This window comes from Miscanthus floridulus, chromosome 10 (genome assembly GCF_019320115.1).
Source record: "Miscanthus floridulus cultivar M001 chromosome 10, ASM1932011v1, whole genome shotgun sequence".
NCBI lineage: Eukaryota > Viridiplantae > Streptophyta > Magnoliopsida > Poales > Poaceae > Miscanthus > Miscanthus floridulus.
Window position 1 is genome coordinate 76,318,719 of NC_089589.1, and position 9,826 is coordinate 76,328,544.

The 9,826-nt window shown below is 47.6% G+C and overlaps 1 non-coding gene across 1 annotated transcript; it reads left to right on the forward strand.

Moving 5' to 3' along the window:
• The first annotated feature begins 1,259 nt into the window (after positions 1-1,259).
• Positions 1,260-1,367, forward strand: LOC136490405 (small nucleolar RNA R71). Its single transcript, XR_010767698.1, has one exon. It is a non-coding gene; the product is annotated as a small nucleolar RNA R71 (small nucleolar RNA).
• Positions 1,368-9,826: the final 8,459 nt, after the last annotated feature.

Consider the following 9,826-nt stretch of genomic DNA (forward strand, 5'->3'; position numbering starts at 1 on the left):
GTGTGTGAAGTTTAACTTGTCAAACATGACTTTGGGCATCACACTGGCGCTAGCCCCTAAGTCGCACAAGGCTTGATCAAATTGCTAGGTGCCAATAGAGCATGTGATGGTAGGGCACCGAAGGTCCTTTTTCTTTTTAGGTAGATGGTTGAGTATAGTAGCGCTACACTCTTCTATCAACTTGACAACTTCTGTGGATGGCAATGGTTGCTTGTTGTTGAAGATGTCTTTTGATGTATTTTGCATAGGAAGGTACATGTAAGACGTCCATTAGGGGGACACTCACATGTATCTTCTCTATCATCTCGACAAAACAAGCAAATTGCTCATACACGGCTTGCTTTTTATTTCTTATTAGAAACAGCAAGTAGCTGGTGTCGATGAAGTCTTGCGGTGCCATTTCCTCTTCTTCTTGATATTTTTATGTTTTTGTCAATGAAGAAGATCCTTCCTCTTGTTGCCCTTGTGCTCTTCCTGCTATATTGTTAGGGTTCGATGGATCACGAGTGGACTTACCACCCCTCGTGGTCATCGCATTAACTTTTTCAAGAGAATTCTCGGGTTGCCTCGGGATCTTCTCTTCATTGTTAATAGGAATAGTGGCAACAATATGAGCTAACTGTGTTTCTATCATTTTGTTAAAGCTCAATTGATTTTTAACAGAGGAAGCTAAATCTTTTATTTTTGAGTTAATATTTTCTAGCATTTTGTCATTGTAAGTTAGCTTTTTAGTAAGGTTTTCATTTATTTTAACTTGTCCTAAAACTTGGTCTTTCAAGGAAGGTTGATTCGAATCGAAATTTGAGTTGAAGTTTGAATTACCTCCTTGTGGGCGGGATTGGTTATTCCACCCATTATTGTTTTGTTGTCAGAACTCGTTGTTGATATATGATGCTTCTTCATGGGTCTCGGGGCAGTCATTCCCCGAATGTCTGACTTCACCACAGACTTCACATGTCATTTGTGAGTTTGTGGCTCGAATGGTGGCCTTCATGGCTCCCTTCTCGTGGGCCCTTTTGTTCAGTCTTTTTAGTAACAATTCTATTTTTGCGGCAAGCGTATCGCCTCCTTCATGGTATGCATGCCTTTTTGTTATTTTCTTTCTTCCCCCAGCTTTGATTTGCCATCATCTTTTCGATGAGAGCTGTGGCTCCATCGATGGTGAGGGAACGAAACACGCCTCCAGCAGCAGTATCTACATGCCCTTCGACATGGCCGTAAGGCCCTCGTAGAAGTTCTAGAGCATGAGCTAGTTCTCCATTCCGTGGTGCGGGCATGCTTGGATGTAATCCTGCAGCCACTCCCACGCCTCAGGGATGGATTCCATTGAAGTATGCTGGAAGTTTGAAATTTCCTCCTTAGGGCATTGGTTTTGCCCATGGGGAAAAACTTCACGAGGAATGCCGTGGAATATTTGTCCCACATGTTGACAATTTCCTTTTCCTTGTAAAACCATTATTTCACCTTTCCTGCGAGGGAGAAAGGAAACAGACGGAGCCTGATGCTTGCTGGTGCGACATCCTTTATGATGATGGCGTCGCACAACTCAAGGAAGTGTTGCAAGTGTGCACTTGAGTCCTCACTTGGCAAACCACAGAACTGGTTTGCCTGCACCATCGTGATTAGGCCAGTGCAAAGCTCGAAGTTTCCATTGCCCAATGGGCACATTGACAATAGTGGGGATGGAGTAGTCATAGAGTGACTTGGCCATAGTGGTAGTAGCGGATGGTGTGGGGGTGACTGGTTCATTTGTCGGAGGAGTAGCAGAGGAAGAAGTGGTATGGGACCTGTTCTTCCTTAGGAGCACCTCTGGATTATTAGTGTTGTTTTTCGGCAAGACGAAACTGGTCATACACTATCCTGTTTTCATCCACAATAGGAAGAAAACAAGCAGAGTTAGCCTACATAAACTATGTCTACCATTACATGCACGTAATCATGATCACATCCCACTAGATTCTTTTAACCTATGCCTTCCCCGGCAACGGCGCCAAAAATGCTTGTTGGCATTTCTTAGCATCACTACCAAGGTTGGAGATAGAATCCATCCCTAGCAATGGTGCTAGAAATGCCGGTTGGCATTTCTTAGCACTATCACTAAGATTTGGTAAACCTTAGTGACGCCACCAAGAAACACCAACCACGATAGTTCTTAACGATTACAGAAAATATCTACAAGTGTATGGATCTATCGTTGTAGCATTTCACCCAGAAGTATTCAGGGTATCGTTATTTATATTTTCCCAAAGGAAGGTAAGGTGTAAAGAGTCTATCATGGATATGAACAAGATTCACATACTTGCATAGTGAACCAGTAGTCTATAACACGGGTAAAAATCTTATATTTAGGATAGTGGACACACACTTAGGCCAACCTCAAGAATAAAAGGAAAACAAAGAATAAAAGAATATTCCTAAGCGGAGCAGGCATGTTCTGATATAGCCGTGCCAAGAACAATTGATGATCATACAAGTTACATGGTTAGAGTTAGAACTAAATTTAAGATGGACGGGGATATCTCTAGGAACTGGTCTACCAGCGCATGGGAGACTTTAAGACTCATACATAATATCCGAACATGGGGGATTACAAGGGACGGACAGGGTTGTCACCACCTACCGCCTACCCCTCAACCGGCGGATACCATGATATCTGAAGGTTCCCATGTAACCGAGCACCATGCCCGTGTACAAGGAAACTACCCATATCCCCCTAGGACTCTGACCCTACGGATTGACAAGCAAGAACATGGGCAAACCCAAAGGAACAATGAACCATCACCTCAACTTAGCTCTACTTTGAATCATATATGTTATATGAATGGTTAAGCATGAAGTTCTACATGTTAAGATCATAACACACAAACTATATGCTAGTTCATATGTCAAGATTATAACATGAAAACTATACTCTAGTTCAATAGCACAACTATGATAAAATGAGAGCAAGACTTTGGAAGAACTCTTTATAGTATTCATACCAAGAATTTTTTCTTCCAAGGAGCCAAACTCACCTTGATAGCTTTGCTTTGCTCACAAATACTACTAAAAAGTAAAAGAGTACAAGTAGAGAAGTGGAGGTGTAGAGGCTCAAGTGGTGTGTGTGTTAAAGGAGAGCTCCACTCCTCTTCTTATACTAGCTGATGGTCTGTTTGGTGCTGGCAAATTAGGAAACCGCCATGAACCGACCAAGCATGCCGCCATGCAACTGCTTGAGGAGAATGGGCCCAGGCCATGGCACCTAGGGTGTGGGCGCACTTAGGGTGTAGCCGCACCCTGGCTGGCTCGCCTGGGCACTGCCTTTGCCAAGTGGGCTAGTGGCTGGGCTTGGGCCACTCCTTTGTTGGTACTCGACCCAGATTTTGTCATGAAGGTGGCCTTCTCCTTTTATTCCATTGCGCATTTTTGCATTACACTTTTTGAATTGCGCCTTTTGCTTTGTTTTCCACTTGTATTGAAACATGTGTCCTGCAAAACATATTTCTTCCAATACAAGTGGAACTATGTCAATAGTAAAAGCATATGTGTCAAAAGTTTGTTTATTTCTCCCAATTTGGATATTAATTGGTGGTTGGATTTGGTCATTAAGGACCACCAACATGCTCTTCGTCTTGTCGTTTGGTTTGTCATCCGCAACGTCTGACCTTTGTGTCATCTTGTTGCCAGCGCTGGAGGAGCAGCTGACGGCCTCCCACCATGAGATGGAGGAAGCGCGCCATTGAGAGGTCCTCATGATGGAGGATCATGAACATGCAGTGGTGGCTGGAGTCTGGTAGGGAGCCGGCATTGCCCTTGCCACCATGCAGCTCTACACCGGCTAGGACTTTTGCCAGGTGGAGCTTGGGTTCCCAGCCCACGCTAGGCCAACAGAACGGGCATAGCTGGTCGGTGACTTCGTCGCTACCACGACCGCCATCGTGGCCACCACAAACATGGAGGACATCCTCCATGGCACTGGCCAGGGGCCTTAGGTTGTACCTAGGGTCTTTTTAATAAAGCAATTTCTTAGCTTGTGACTTCTGCTTCTTGATTTTATTCCTTTTTACGCATCATTGTCTTGCCATGATTGCCAATGATTTGACTATTCGAATGTCGTAGTCGCGTAGCCCTGCCCAAGGATCAACACGTGGGGATTAGCCTAGTGCGGCTCCATTTCCATGACTATGGTATCTGTTGTATAGACCTGGTGGCATTGTGCCTTTCTTCAGCCTCCTTTCTTTGGGTTATGTAGGCACTTCCCATCCCTTTCCTTTTGTGCGGGTGCTCAGCTTCGCCTAGAGCTGGCTCTGAGGGTTCAGCTTCACACGACTCATGGAAGTGTGATACACTATGGTGTAGCCCCCATAAGTGGGTCATGTCGACTGACATGCGCCGATTAACACGGGTCACTCAGGAGGGAACGCGTTGCTAGAGTGTTGCTTCAATGTGAACTCCTTGATGCGTTGAGGCGGCTGCACTATGATCTCTAGGCATAGAAAAGTATTCACATGAATGATTATGTACAAAAGTTTGGTTGGGGAGACTCGTGTCTTGGAGTGACTTTGATGCAAACATTGGGTGCTCGCACTATTGATCATGGCCCTTGATCCCCATGGTGTTTGGGTGGCGAGGCCTAGACTACGTGGCACATCGATACAAAGAATATGCTATGTCGCAAACCCTCTGGGCTTCATCAATCATGTCATCCTTGTGCCGGGTTGCCATAGGTCTTGTCACAACTGCGGTTGAGGTCACTAGGCTTGACCTCTGCTGTAACGTCCCGCCTCTCCGAGGTCGGGCCCGCTTACATCTGGCAGCTTCTCTAGGATATAGACTGCCCTCACAGACCAACACAGGTCTTTTCTGCGTACTTTGTCCTCACTCATGTGCACCCGGGAAGAACTTCCCGGTCGGTCACCCATCGCTCCAGGCCAAGCACGCTTAACCTCAGAGTTATTTGCAGATGGGCTTCCGGAAAAGAAGTTGTAACTTATTGGTATGAGTATCCTATTAATCCTATTAAGCCCTGGGCCCGGATGTTACATCCTCACCCCCTTAAGAGATCGACGTCCTCGTTGATTAATCCCAAGCCAGGAGCGTCCTCTCTTGGCCATGTCCGTATGTCCAGAGCCAGCACATGTGCCATGCTGTGTGACCACGCCGGATCCACACCAACCATGTGCACCATGCCTGCATAACTGCGACACACGCGCCTGTGAAACCGCGAGAGTCGGCTCTGATACCATTCTATAACGTCCCGCCTCTCCGAGGTCGGGCCCGCTTACATCTGGCAGCTTCTCTAGGATATAGACTGCCCTCACAGACCAACACAGGTCTTTTCTGCGCACTTTGTCCTCACTCGTGTGCACCCGGGAAGAACTTCCCGGTCGGTCACCCATCGCTCCAGGCCAAGCACGCTTAACCTCAGAGTTATTTGCAGATGGGCTTCCGGAAAAGAAGTTGTAACTTATTGGTATGAGTATCCTATTAATCCTATTAAGCCCTGGGCCCGGATGTTACATCCGCATGCTCCCCTACCGCATAGGGAAGTCACGTTCGGGCCCATCCCCTAGGGGTTGCCCCTCAGGCCTTAACTCTGGCACTACACTAGTCAATGTCGCCCAAGCGAGTCATGGCTCTAGGGGTTGGCATGCGGCCATCACGATGTCGTAGTTCTCTCATTCATAGAGGTGGGCCTATTGAAGGTCACCTCCTATGGTGATGATCCCATGAGGACCAAGCATTTTATGCTTGAGGTTAGTATAGTTGGGGATGGGCATGGACTAGGTGTGACATGGTCGGCCCTGGATAGCATGGTAGGCACCGAGGAAGTCCACTATCTCGAAGGTGAGCATTTCCATGCAGAAGTTAGCTCGATCTCCGAATGTCATGGGCATGTCAACCTATCTAAGGGAATTGGCTTAAAGCCCAGGTATGACTCCGTGGAACGGGACACCAGATGGTCATATCACTGCTCGCGACAACCCCATGGCGTCATAGGTCTCGGCGTAGAGGAGGTTGAGGCCGCTCCCTCCATTGATGAAGACATGAGATGGGTGGGTCTTGCCGATGATCAGGTCGATGACAAGGGGGAAGCATCATGGTTGTGGAATGTGATCGGGGTGATCCTTTCTGTTGAAAGTGATCTTGGTTTATGACCATTTCAGGAAAATCAAATAGCTTCATCTAGGGTAGCCACATTGACCTCCCAAGCCATGAGCTTTTGCCAGTGCTTGGATTCATAGGCTGCTGGTCCACCAAAGATCATGAGGCACCCTTTCATGTTGGGATATGCATCCACCTTCTTTTTGTTGCCAATGGATCCAGATGGCGCGTCCATGCTAGTTCACATGTAGTCGCCCTTGAAGTTGCACTTGATGAGGTCACACTCTTTGAAGGTGTCCTTGACTAGATAGCCATGGTTGCGGCACGACAAGTTGACTATCTTGTCAAAACTAACATGGCTGAGCTTGCCTGTTTTCTGCTTGTGGACCCTATCGACCGCCACAATGAACTCATTGTCACGGTGTCTCCAGCTGTCCTTCTTGCCTTTCCCTCACCGATTGTAGTCCTTAGCCTCGTCCATGGGCTCGGCTTGAGCCTTGCCCTTGTATTTGCAATAGATTGCTAGGACGGCCTCCTCACTGGAGGCATGGCTTGTCACGAGGTTGAGCAGTTCCTACGTCGTTCATAGTTTGCTACGTTTGATCTCACGGACGAGTGCTTCATTGGTCATGCCAAAACTGAACGCCCCACATCACATCTGCATCCATGATATTGGGAAGCTCATTGGACTGCTTGGAAAAGCGATGGATGTACTCGCACAGAGTCTCTCCCACCTTTTTCTTATAGGCCTTGATATCCCAGGAATTCCCTAGGGCACACGTATGTGCCTTGAAAGTTCCCAACGAAGATGCACTAGAAGTCTACCCATTAGTGGATGCTATCTGTGGGGAGGTGCTTGAGCCATGCTCGGGCGCTTTCCGTGAGGTAGAGTGGCAAGTATTGGATGATGAAGAGATCATCATCTGCCTCACCTACTTGATAGGTGAGGTAGAAGTCTTCCAGCCATACGACGATGTTGGTGTCCCCAGACTACTTGACGATGTTTGATGGCATGCAGAAATGCGCTGGGAATAGCGCCTGCTAGATCTTCTTCGCGAACACCGCAAGCATCCGGGCTTGGACTGTGTCAAATGTCTCAAGTCCTGGGGTGTCAGCCATGGTTGTTCAGGTCGCTGTCACCAGAGTATGGTGGATTCTTGCCTGCTATGTCTGGTCCTGGGCATCTAGCGCCTTGGGCGGGGTGGACGTTATGGTTTCTGACATAGCAGCTGCACGCTGGGGAAGGCTCCCACCTGCGTGCGGCCATGTCATCGTTGGGTTAGAGCATGCTCAGTGTGTAGTGTCCCTTGGGGGTGTCATGCATGGAGGAGATGTGCACGAGGGTAGCCTCGAGATGCCACCTCTCTATGGAGCTTTGAGCTTGCTATACCACAGTAGTTTCCAGCAAGTCTCGTAGCTGCTGGTGAACGTGTTTCCCTTCGTTGGTTGAGGGTTTAGGGGCCGTCTACAAGATCATGGCGGCCACCATGATGTTCTGGCTAGCCCAAGGGAAGACACATGTCTCCCTTTTGCCCTACTAGATTTGATCATACACGCAGCATGCCCTCGACCATGCGCCATCGGCATCGAGGTGTTGCGAGCTAGGGCATCCGTCGTCGTAGTGTCCGTCAGCATATGTCACGTGTGGGACACACCATGACACTTCAGGATCTTTGTAATGGCCAGGTGACATGGAACACCCCATGTGACAAACCATCACACATAACATCCAATATCATGCCAGACTATTCGGAGTTATTATGCTTATAGGAAAATACATGATTCATGAAATTTATATCATTTTAGTTTCTCCCTCTAAGTTCAACTCTTCGATAAAACACTTGAGATATTAACAGAGTTAACTCATAGCTCATCTTGGATTCGCCCGATCCAAGGTCTATAATGCAGTGGTGAATAGAGTGCTACTTTGCACCCACTGGGGCCACAAAACCTGCAAACAACTTAACGGTAGCACCATGAGTACATTTCGTACTCGGAGGACTTAATTCCAACACATAGATATTTGGTGGATGCAAGGGAGACTAATAGGCATTTGTACATTTGCATAAAAGTGCATCAAGTTTAGTAAAGGAATGACAGGTAATAATGAGTAACATAATTAAGTGATCAACATTATAATTCATTTCATAAACTAGTCTCATCTCCAGCACTACAATGGGTATAGAAGAAAGAACCACTAGTTCTGTCCCAAAGGACTTCAGGCTTTCGAAAGACTCTGTGCAGAGGTGTACAACTGTACCCATACAGAAATATGGGATGAACCACCATACTCCGGATCCTGGAATAAGGGTTGCCTCATGATTTCCAACCTTTCTCTAATTTGGCCTGAGTATCCGATGAAAGGTTTGACTGGTTCCCCGGTCAATGTCTCGAACATTCCTGACCGACGCCAACCCCTTGCCAATTTTGTGGATAAACTGGTCGCAATTAGTGGCTTGCCGACCCCATCCGCGACATGTGATCTGTATAGGTGGTTACTTGGACTCACTATCCCAATGAATGGTCCTTAACTGCTACGCGAGCTACATTGTTTGAGATCCCACACTCACAATGACCTACCCCTCGCATGAGCGAAGTTACCAAAGTGTTATCCAAGTTCACAACTTTTAGTGATATTATTCCTTAGCCAGATTAGTAAAGTAAGTCATGTTGTACCCTCATTGCTTTTAGTGTTTAATTATCCTAGTGTAGTATCCTACACGTTCAAGAATGAGTTCGCTCCTCAGACTCGACTTCTACCATTGTTAAGTAACTAACTATCGGGGTCAAAACCCTAGGGTATCTCAAGGCACCAATTAGTTAGCAGGCTACACGGCCCAAAACATATCAGCTTGAAGGCCCAAGCGATCGAGGTGCAACTAAGCTAAGCAAACTAGCCTGGACGCTAAGGCCGGGGTCAGCCACGACCCCTTCCTCATGCCATAGCCGCACAGCGCTCGGAGGGCGCATGACCCCACCTCTTTCCTAACCCCTGAAAGGAACAGGGAGAGGTCGAGCCTAGCCAAGCATACTTGCCCTGACAAGGACAAACACGTCGCACTGACCCCGCAAGGACCGAGGAGACAACGGTCACCTCAGGCCGGTCAGATGCCAACCCTATGCCATATAGCTCGGACAAGACAGCCCAAGGCAGCAACGATAGGTATGATGACCACTGGCCAGATACAGTCTGACAAGACGAATGTACGATCCAACCCACCATAGGATGTGATTTATGACATGGGCCTTGACTTAGAGGCCATCCAGATCGGAGGGAGCCATGACCCCAATGATTGGGATCATGGCCCTCAGCTCCTCAAGACAACCAAGTGATCGATGGCCTAGGGGTGGTTACCAACTCTCGTACAATGCCCCTAGAAAACTAGGAGATGATGACAAAGACCACAACAAAGACCATGTCGCATAGGACGGATGGCAAACCACCACCATGCCTACAGTGTTGCCACAGCTAGCATAGTGAGCCCCATGCCGCACCATGCCATGATGTGGACATAGGACCATGACGACAACCATGCCTAGGCATGCACCACAAGATGGCATAGCTTGCAAGCCAAGTTAGCTAGGACCTCCCACTAGCTCATGACCCTTCGGTCGAGAGAACCTCCTCCATTGTATGCACCATGGCCATGAACTCTATATAAGGGTGGCTTGGGAACCCCTCTCGAGACATTCTGAGTCCCCTACTCATTCACTTATTCTCTAGCATAGTAGGGCTCCTGAG